Source organism: Diadema setosum, chromosome 3 (genome assembly GCF_964275005.1).
Source record: "Diadema setosum chromosome 3, eeDiaSeto1, whole genome shotgun sequence".
NCBI lineage: Eukaryota > Metazoa > Echinodermata > Echinoidea > Diadematoida > Diadematidae > Diadema > Diadema setosum.
The window spans coordinates 21,913,341-21,921,964 of NC_092687.1; the positions used below are offsets into that span (position 1 = coordinate 21,913,341).

The 8,624-nt window shown below is 39.7% G+C and overlaps 1 non-coding gene across 1 annotated transcript; it reads left to right on the plus strand.

Annotated features, from left to right (window-relative positions):
- The first annotated feature begins 8,113 nt into the window (after positions 1 to 8,113).
- Positions 8,114 to 8,186, plus strand: Trnas-gga (transfer RNA serine (anticodon GGA)). Its single transcript has one exon. It is a non-coding gene; the product is annotated as a tRNA-Ser (tRNA).
- The last annotated feature ends 438 nt before the right edge of the window (positions 8,187 to 8,624 follow it).

The following is an 8,624-nucleotide window of genomic DNA, read 5'->3' on the forward strand; positions in this document are numbered from 1 at the left end:
CTACTCTCTCATTTTTTTGAGCAGTCACTGTCTCCAAATTTGGCACGTGAGACTGCTATCAAACGTAGATGTGCAAGACACCTTATTCGTTAAGGCCGTGTCACACCTTTTCGGGTAAGCTATGCGGGCTTGTTGAGAGTAGGGATTTTTCAGCACGCAGGAAAATTTTCTGCGGGCGGACAAGGATGTTGGCGAGTTCCGTATTTGCGTCTTCCTGCTAGAGGCGTGCTATTTACCTGCTACTTGCTTGTATTCCGTGTGACCTGCGTGAGAGCTTTGAAACCGATCCATTTTCAGCTACGATTGACATACGGGGACTGCGAAGTACCTGCGTTACAGCTGCAAAATACCTGCGTGGGAGTTGCCTGCGAGGTGCTGTCGCTAACGGCCTCCTACTGGTGTTCTGTGTGTACCTCTGCGGACAAATCCTCGCGACTCACCCTGAACAAGTTTTGAGCATGCTCAAGGCCGTGTCACACCGTGTCTTTGGAAGCTTTGCGGGTTGACTTGCAGGGAAAAATGTTTGCTACCGGCATCTCCCAGCAGTTGGCCCGAACCTGACAGGACCTAGCGCGTATCTCGCCCGTAGTTGCCCGGAGGTGCACACGCAAGTCCGATTTACCCGCAGTTAAGTTTTGAGCATGACCAAAACTTTTTCCGGGTGAGTCTTGGGAATTGCCCGCAGAGGTCCAAGCAGAACGTTAGTAGGAGGCCATTAGCGGCCTCCTACTAACGTTCTGCTAAGCGTAGTAAGTCTCACCTTTGTTGTAAACTGTGTCGATGTCTTTCAAGAAATGCTCCTTGTTCAGAGTCACCATTTAGAACAGCATCATCTGACTCCTCACACATTTTAGACATACGTGTAGAAGATTACATGTGCCCGATCTATAATGGCCCGCGTCTGCCACTGGTATGTGTGCAGTCAAGTCTCTTTGCCCTGCAATTACACTGCCTGTTGCTGACAGCCGTCTTGCAGTTGCCTCAGACTTCAGGAGTTCTTGCGTAGCTGCAGCTTTGTCTGTAGCAGTGGCGTATCTTAAAAGGGTTCTTTTGAGAAGGATTGAATGTAATAAATTTTTATAAATTTTGGCGAGCGAGCCGAAAATTTTTGTATTTCAGCTTACAAAACATGGAATTCTTGTCATTTTTTGCTTATCAAATCCTACAATATTGTAATCAAGATATAGTGACGGCCTTATAGATAACGATTTATACCAACAAACTGAGGACTTGAAAAAATACTCTAAATTAGTACGAGCGAGTGAGCTGAAATTTGTATATTTCCGCGTCATCATTACGTTTTGTTCTTATCTTGTTTGATTTGTTTTTTTTGCGCCCCCCCCCCCCGTATGTTCGAAATCGTTGGCGCCCTCTTTTGATCCAATCGGCGATCGCTTCAGAACGAAAGAAATTGCTGCCGCTGCTCCGTGCAACATTTTGCCTGCTAAATATAAAATGACATGTGTGAACACAATAGACATTGTCATTTTGTACGCGTCATCACGTTTTGTTCTTATCTTCTTTTTTTTTTGATAAATTTTGACGAGCGAGCAGCGAGCAGCAGAAAATATTTGTATTTCAGCTTACAAAACATGGAATTCTTGTCATTTTTTGCTTATAAATCTTATCAAGATATAGTGAAAGCCTTATAGATAACGATTTATGCCAACAAACTGAGGACTTGAAAAAATACTCTAAATTAGTACGCGCGAATGAGCCGAAATTTGTATATTTCCGCGTCATTATCACGTTTTGTTCTTATCTCTTTTTATTTTTTTGTACATTTTGGTCAGCGAGCGCAGCGACAGAGCCGAAATTTAATTTTTTTTATTTTAGCTTACAAAACATGGATTCTTGTCATTGTTGGCTTATTAAATCTTACAATTCTAATCAAGATATAGTGACGGCCTTATAGATATACCAACAAACTGAGGACTTGAAAAATGCTCTAAATCACTACGCGCGAGTGAGCCGAAATTTGCATATTTCCGCGTCATCATCAAGTTTTATACTTGTCTCTTGTTTTTTATATTGTTTTTTAAATTTTGGCGAGCGCAGCGACCGAGCCAAAAATTGTTGTATTTCAGCTTACAAAACATGGAATTCTTGTCATTTTTTGCTTATTAAATCTTACAATTCTAATCAAGATATAGTGACGGCCTTATAGATAACGATTTATACCAACAAACTGAGGACTTGAAAAATACTCTAAATTAGCACGCGGGAGTGAGCCGAAATTTGTTTATATTACGCGTCATCATCAAGTTTTGTTCTTATCTCTTTTTATTTTGATGAATTTTGGCGAGCAAGCGCAGCGATCGAGCCGAAAATGTTTGTATTTCAGCTTACAAAACATGGAATTCTAGTCATTTTTTGTTTATTAACTCTTACAATTCTAATCAAGATGTAGTGACGGCCTTTATAGATCCCATCAGAACGAATGAAATTGCAGCTGCTGCTCCGTGTAACATTTTGCCTGGTAAATATAAAATGACATGTGTGAACACAATAGACATTGTCATTTTGTCCACGTCATCATCACGTTTTTTTTTTTGTTTTTTTTTTTTATATATATAAATTTTGGCGAGCGAGCGAGCCGAAAATTTTTGTATTTCAGCTTACAAAACATGGAATTCTTGTGTAAGCACAATAAACATTGTCATTTTGTCCGCGTCATCAATATGTTTTGTTTTTATCTTGTTTGATTTATTTTTCTGTCCCCCCCCCCCCCCTATCCTTCCCACCCCCGTCCGGGCGAGTTTTTTCTTCTTCTTCTTCTTCTTCTTCTTCTTCCTTTTTTTTTCTTTTTCTTCTTCTTTTTTTGTCTTCGTTTTTTTTTTTTTTTCGTTTTTGGCGCCCCCAAGGAGTGGCGCCCGGGGCATGTGCCCCCCTTGCCCCTCCCCCCCCCCCCGATACGCCACTGGACTCTGTAGTAATCAGAACATATTTTTAATTAAACATCCTCCTCAATTCGTCCTAAGTCCCATGATTGTATGCCATTTCCCTTCCACTGTTTAACATGAAGAAAGCTGCTGATAAAGTAGAGGGAAGAGACCGCTGGGATCACAAATACTTTGCGTGTGCCAAACTTTCTCCAGGAAGCGTTGGGGACGGAGAATAATGTTATGTTTTTTGTTTCTTATTTGGCTTCAGACTGCTTTGCGCCAGCAAAATTGAATTCAGCATTCATGCTGCTCGCATTTCCGAAAAAAAAAAATGGGTGTTGCTGAAAGTTTTTAACAGTGCAAAGACTCAAGGCAATAGGAAACAGTTCATTGCAACTGATTGACAAATTGCCCTACATCAACGTAAGTAAGCACTGAATTGATCAGTGTTTTGGTAGTAGCCATGATAAAAAATCATGGACGTACATACTCGAGCAGGATACGAACCTACGACCTCCTGATCACCGGACAGGCGTCATCTCCACTAGACTACCGAGCTTTCGCCCGACAGCAAGTGTAGGTTCTAATCCTTAAAGCATGCAGCGGGAACTGCTTTATTATTCAAATTCATGAAATTCTTCCTTCGAGATGTTTTCGTTGCAACTGATTGACAAATTGAATACATCGACGTAAATAAGCACTGAATTGATCAGTGTTTTAGTAGTAGCCATGATAAAAAATCATGGGCGTACATACTTGAGTGTGTACGCCCATAAAATGAAAAGTTGTAAGTGTAAAAACTTATCAGAATTTATGTATTCGTGTCGTATGAGCTTGAAGCCGGATGGCGAATTCTGTTTGTACTGATCGACTGATGAACCTAGTGTACTAGTAATATCTTTTTTGTATCTAGCTATAAATCGCAATGCTTTCCGTTTTCCAGAAATTCACAAGGTGAAACCGCTCAAAAATATGACAAAATCCACTTGTATACAGATTATCACGATCATATGACGTACGTTCCGTTGCTCATTGATAAACATGCCTTTACCAAAAGTTTTGCAACAAAAGACACAATTAAGTATCGACTAAATTGTTTAGGCAAATCATCACAGGTAATAAAAAGATGTTTCAAAAAAATTCTGCTGAATGAGTTAAAAACTATCTTTTGTTTTCCGTAAGCACACTCTTGAAGCTATATGAGAGTTTAGATAAATAAAAATAAATGATAGATGAAAAAAAGTATTGTAATGCAGACACAGGTAAACATTTAAAATTAAGGAAAATTATTACGTTACATGCAGTTACGAGATATTTTAAACAATTCCTGTCACATGAACATGTGCAGAGGACTAATTTGAAGAAAATGTAATGTGAATAGTACAATACTTTTAATCAATGCAGATTTATGAAACTGTTGTAGGTGAAAGGATAATCATTAAGGTTGTGAATGGCACTATGTCAACATGTTTGCCCTTGAACTCATGGTTGCAGGCATGACATGTAACATTCTGCAGGTTGTATACGTGTATATCTGAAAGTATAAACTTGAGTTTTTCTACACGGTAGTAATTTGAGGAGATTTATAATATGTGAATTTATGCAGATCTTTAGCGACTTACTCCTGAGTGTTACATATACTACATTAATGATTCTTAGCTGCAGAATTAAGACCACAGACAACAAGGGACCATTTACAGATGCAATATACGGAAACACGGGCTTGCACGGGCAATATGGTGGCCATTTTGCATGTAATTATATGCAAATATATGCAAAAACTATTTATAGGGATGCTTGAAATTTACTACAGATATCATAATTGTATTCTTCGACCTCTAAAACATAGGTGAAGACACAAGAATTTACTTTCTGCGGGTTATATGTCCCGAGATAGAGACATGTATAGGTTACATGCATGGCGGCCATTTTGAATTGTTGCAAATTAGGCAATCATCCACCACTACGTGAGAAATTTAGGCTCAGGGAACTTTTAATATATTATTTTGATAGCTCTTCCAGGTCAAATGTAAGTTGAATCTTTTCTGTTGCAATTAGTTGGGGTTAACCCATTTCTTGTTGTATTTTGACTGGACTATCTCAATATCCGACTCGATGGTGAAGCCGTGACTTTTCCCATCGTCAATTTCTGCCTTCAATACACATCTAGTTGAGTCTTGATTGCCTCCATGTCTTGTGCTTCCTCCAGCCGTTTATCTTCAAGCGCTCTTCTTCTCTCTGGGCGTTCTGCTTCGCCTGCACTGTCTCTGCTGCTAGTTCAGCCTCGAGTCTTAACACTTCACTTGAAATGGAGTTCCCGTCGCCTTTGGTGTTTGTTGATACACGGGAGCCATAAACAGACTTGGCGTAATCGTGCTGTAATAATCTTGTGCCAATTCATTTTTATTGTTACTGTCAAAGGGACCGTTTAGAGAACCTAGTACTTCCTCTAGGGTGTTTACAATGTTCCGTACCATTGCGTGTGCGCGATCCATTCTTTCTCGGACTTCTATCTTGAATGGGTGTTCCAAGTCTACGGAAATTCATCGTGAATTAGAGTTAGGTTCTGTTCTTCCGACTCTAACTGTGTAATGTGCGTTTTCATGGCCTCTGCTTCTGTTTCATTCTTCACAAGATCGCTGGCTTTTCTTACACTGCTCTTCAGTGCCCCATAACATTTAAAAACTTTCTTTCCCTTTTCACGATCTCCTCATCTTTATAGCCAGTTATTTTGGTCGTTGGCTTTCTCTCTCAAGAGGACTTTCGGGTTTCAGGGGCCTCTTCCTGGGAGTTTCCTGTAGGCGCCTGCACTAATTCTATTGCCTCTCTTTCGCCAACATTGTGAATTTGTGCCATTTTGGGATGAAATTACATGCAACGCGTTATACAAATATAATATCTGCATCAATGTATCATAACTTTGAAACTTAAAATGGTGTACAGAAGCAGTGTGCAGAACCTTTATCCATTTACTTGAAATGCATATTCCCAATTCACACAACTATCAAAGATAGTACACCCAATTTGTCGCAATGCTATATTTATACCTGGTACTTGTAACATGTAGCAAAACGATGGTTCCTAGATCACGTATGTATGCTTAGACATTTTGCTCGTAATTACTCTGCTATGTGCACACTGGACTACACTCTGTGACAAAGGCACATTCTGTGATAAATGCGTTGCTATTGTGATGTATGAACATTGCATCTCATATGAGTTATAAACTTTAATATGACTCAAACAGTACGTTTCTCAGAAGCACAATAACATAAAAAATAATGACACTTTTCTATACCAGACATTCGTGAGAAAACACACTTTGTACGGTTTCGATCTTATGTTTTCCGGAGCTTAGAATGCACTGTCTCAGCTGCGCTTTAAAATGACAATGCACATAATATACGAAGCGCTACTTGTAGGTGAACATATCGAGCATAACGATTAAAGGGACTGTACAGTACTGGTAGATGTAGATATTCATGTTTTGAACATTCCTAAGTGAGATAATGAAAAGCCTCTTATGATATATGAAAGAGCATGTAATTCTAAGAAGGATTAAACGTTTATTTGATGAAAATTGGTTTTGAAATGGCTGAGATATCCAAAAAAGTGTTAATAATAAAAGGCGACATGCCCCAATTTTATTAGGCTATCTTTGTTTCACCTTGTTTTTTGGATATCTCAGCCATTTCAAAACCGATTTTCATCGAATAAACTTTTGATACCCCTTAGAACTGCATGCTCTTTGACATCGCATAGAGTAGTTTCTGAACATCTCGCAAAATGTTAAAAGCTAAATCTTCACCCTGACCAGAACTGTACACACCCTTTAACTTTAGAGTCCATACGCTTAACTTTATCGCATCACGACAAATTATGATTATCGACGATACTGTGAATCTTGACGCTTTCGACGATTAGACATCTCGAGTGTGTCACCTCAATGATGAGGTACTACTGGTTCCACAGCTCATACTGAGGACTCTAACGCTTGGCTGTTGTTGATCACTGCAGCTCGCTTCCCGATGTGCACCATCTGGGGCTCTAGTGTTCTTACTGTGACTGCCTCCGACGAATAAATGATGACAAAGACAAGTTTCTTGTAGGGGCGTAGATCTCATAGTTTTTATCATTTGTAATGCATGCTGGGTACCAAGTAACAAATGTCGTGTGCTGACGGCAGAAGTACAATGTGGAGTACTGAATGTTGAGCACCAAATAACGAGTATATAATGCCGAATGCCTAACGCCGTATGAACTGTATGGAAACAACACACATAATAAGCATTTCTTAGAGGAGTAATTTATTCCTTATCTTCGTTTGGTATGCACCTTTAACAAACCAGCTTATGTGAATCAATATATGGTACAATGTACAGTGGTAACTCATATTTACCATTAAGGAGATCAATTGAGACCAATATGTTTCTATCGTAATTGACACGATAGTGACACGATGAACATGGAACAAATACCCAAGCTCCGAAATTCCGACATTGTTATGTTAAGTAGTCCAAGGCGGACAAGGCATAATAAATGAAAGAAAGAAAGATATTATTTAGAGGGGTGAAGGTTCATCGGCAACCAGGGACAGCCTGGTGGTAGTGTCGCTGCCCGGAAAGCAGGAGATGACAGGTTCGAGTCCCACTGGTTGCGTTTTCCGACATGTTTGTTAATTTACAGATCAGCAGTTGCGATCTTAACAAATTTAATTTGAATAGGGAGACAAAGTGAAGAAACTCGCACCTGAACCTTCACCCCTCTGAATAATATCTTTCTTTCTTTCAAAAAACATACATTTTGTATTTCCTTACCACTGTGCCTTTTATGACTCAAAGGCAAAACTCTGGTAGTTCTGCTTAACAATAACGAAATTCCATGTTGCTCCCCTTTCAGGTACTTGAATTACGGTGGATGATGATAGGCTGAATCATTAAATTTCGGAGACATGACTTCCCAAATTGTCGAGTGAAGTCACCGTGCCACGTTTTTAGAAGTAGCCATGATAAAATCCTGCTCCAGTATGTACGCCCATGATTTTTTATCATGGCTACTACTAAAATCACTGATCAATTCAGTGCTTATTGACGTCGATGTAGGGCAACTTGTCAATCAGTTGCAATAAAAACATCTCGACGGAAGAATTGCATTTCATGAATTTGAATAATTACGCAGTACCCGCTGCATGATATAATGATTACAACCAACACTTGCTGTCGGGCGAAAGCTCGGTGGTCTAGTGGAGATGACGCCTGCCCGGAGATCAGGAGGTCGCAGGTTCGAATCCTGCTCGAGTATGTACGCCCATGATTTTTTTAATCATGGCTTCTACTAAAAACACTGATCAATTCAGTGCTTATTTATGTCGATGTAGGGCAACTTGTCAATCAATTGGGCCAAGGGGTATTTTGTCAAAAGGACAGGCAGAGCTGTCAATTGTCAGCTGTGGTGCTCTGCTGCAGTGTGACATTTTGCAGTGCCCACTTCTACGGCCTATAACATAATAAGAAACTGTACAAATGCAATATCAGGCACCTATCCTAGTTTTTAGTAAACATACTTTCCTTCTCTTCCTAAATACAAGGTGGAAGAGAGTTTTACACATTTCTCATTTTCAGGACAAAGGACAGAGCAGTGTACTGTGATCACCATGGTAACGCAGTACAGCGCTGCTACAAACTCTAAGCACGGTACATGTCAAAAGTGGCAGATTTACCAGTTTATTTCATCGTAAAA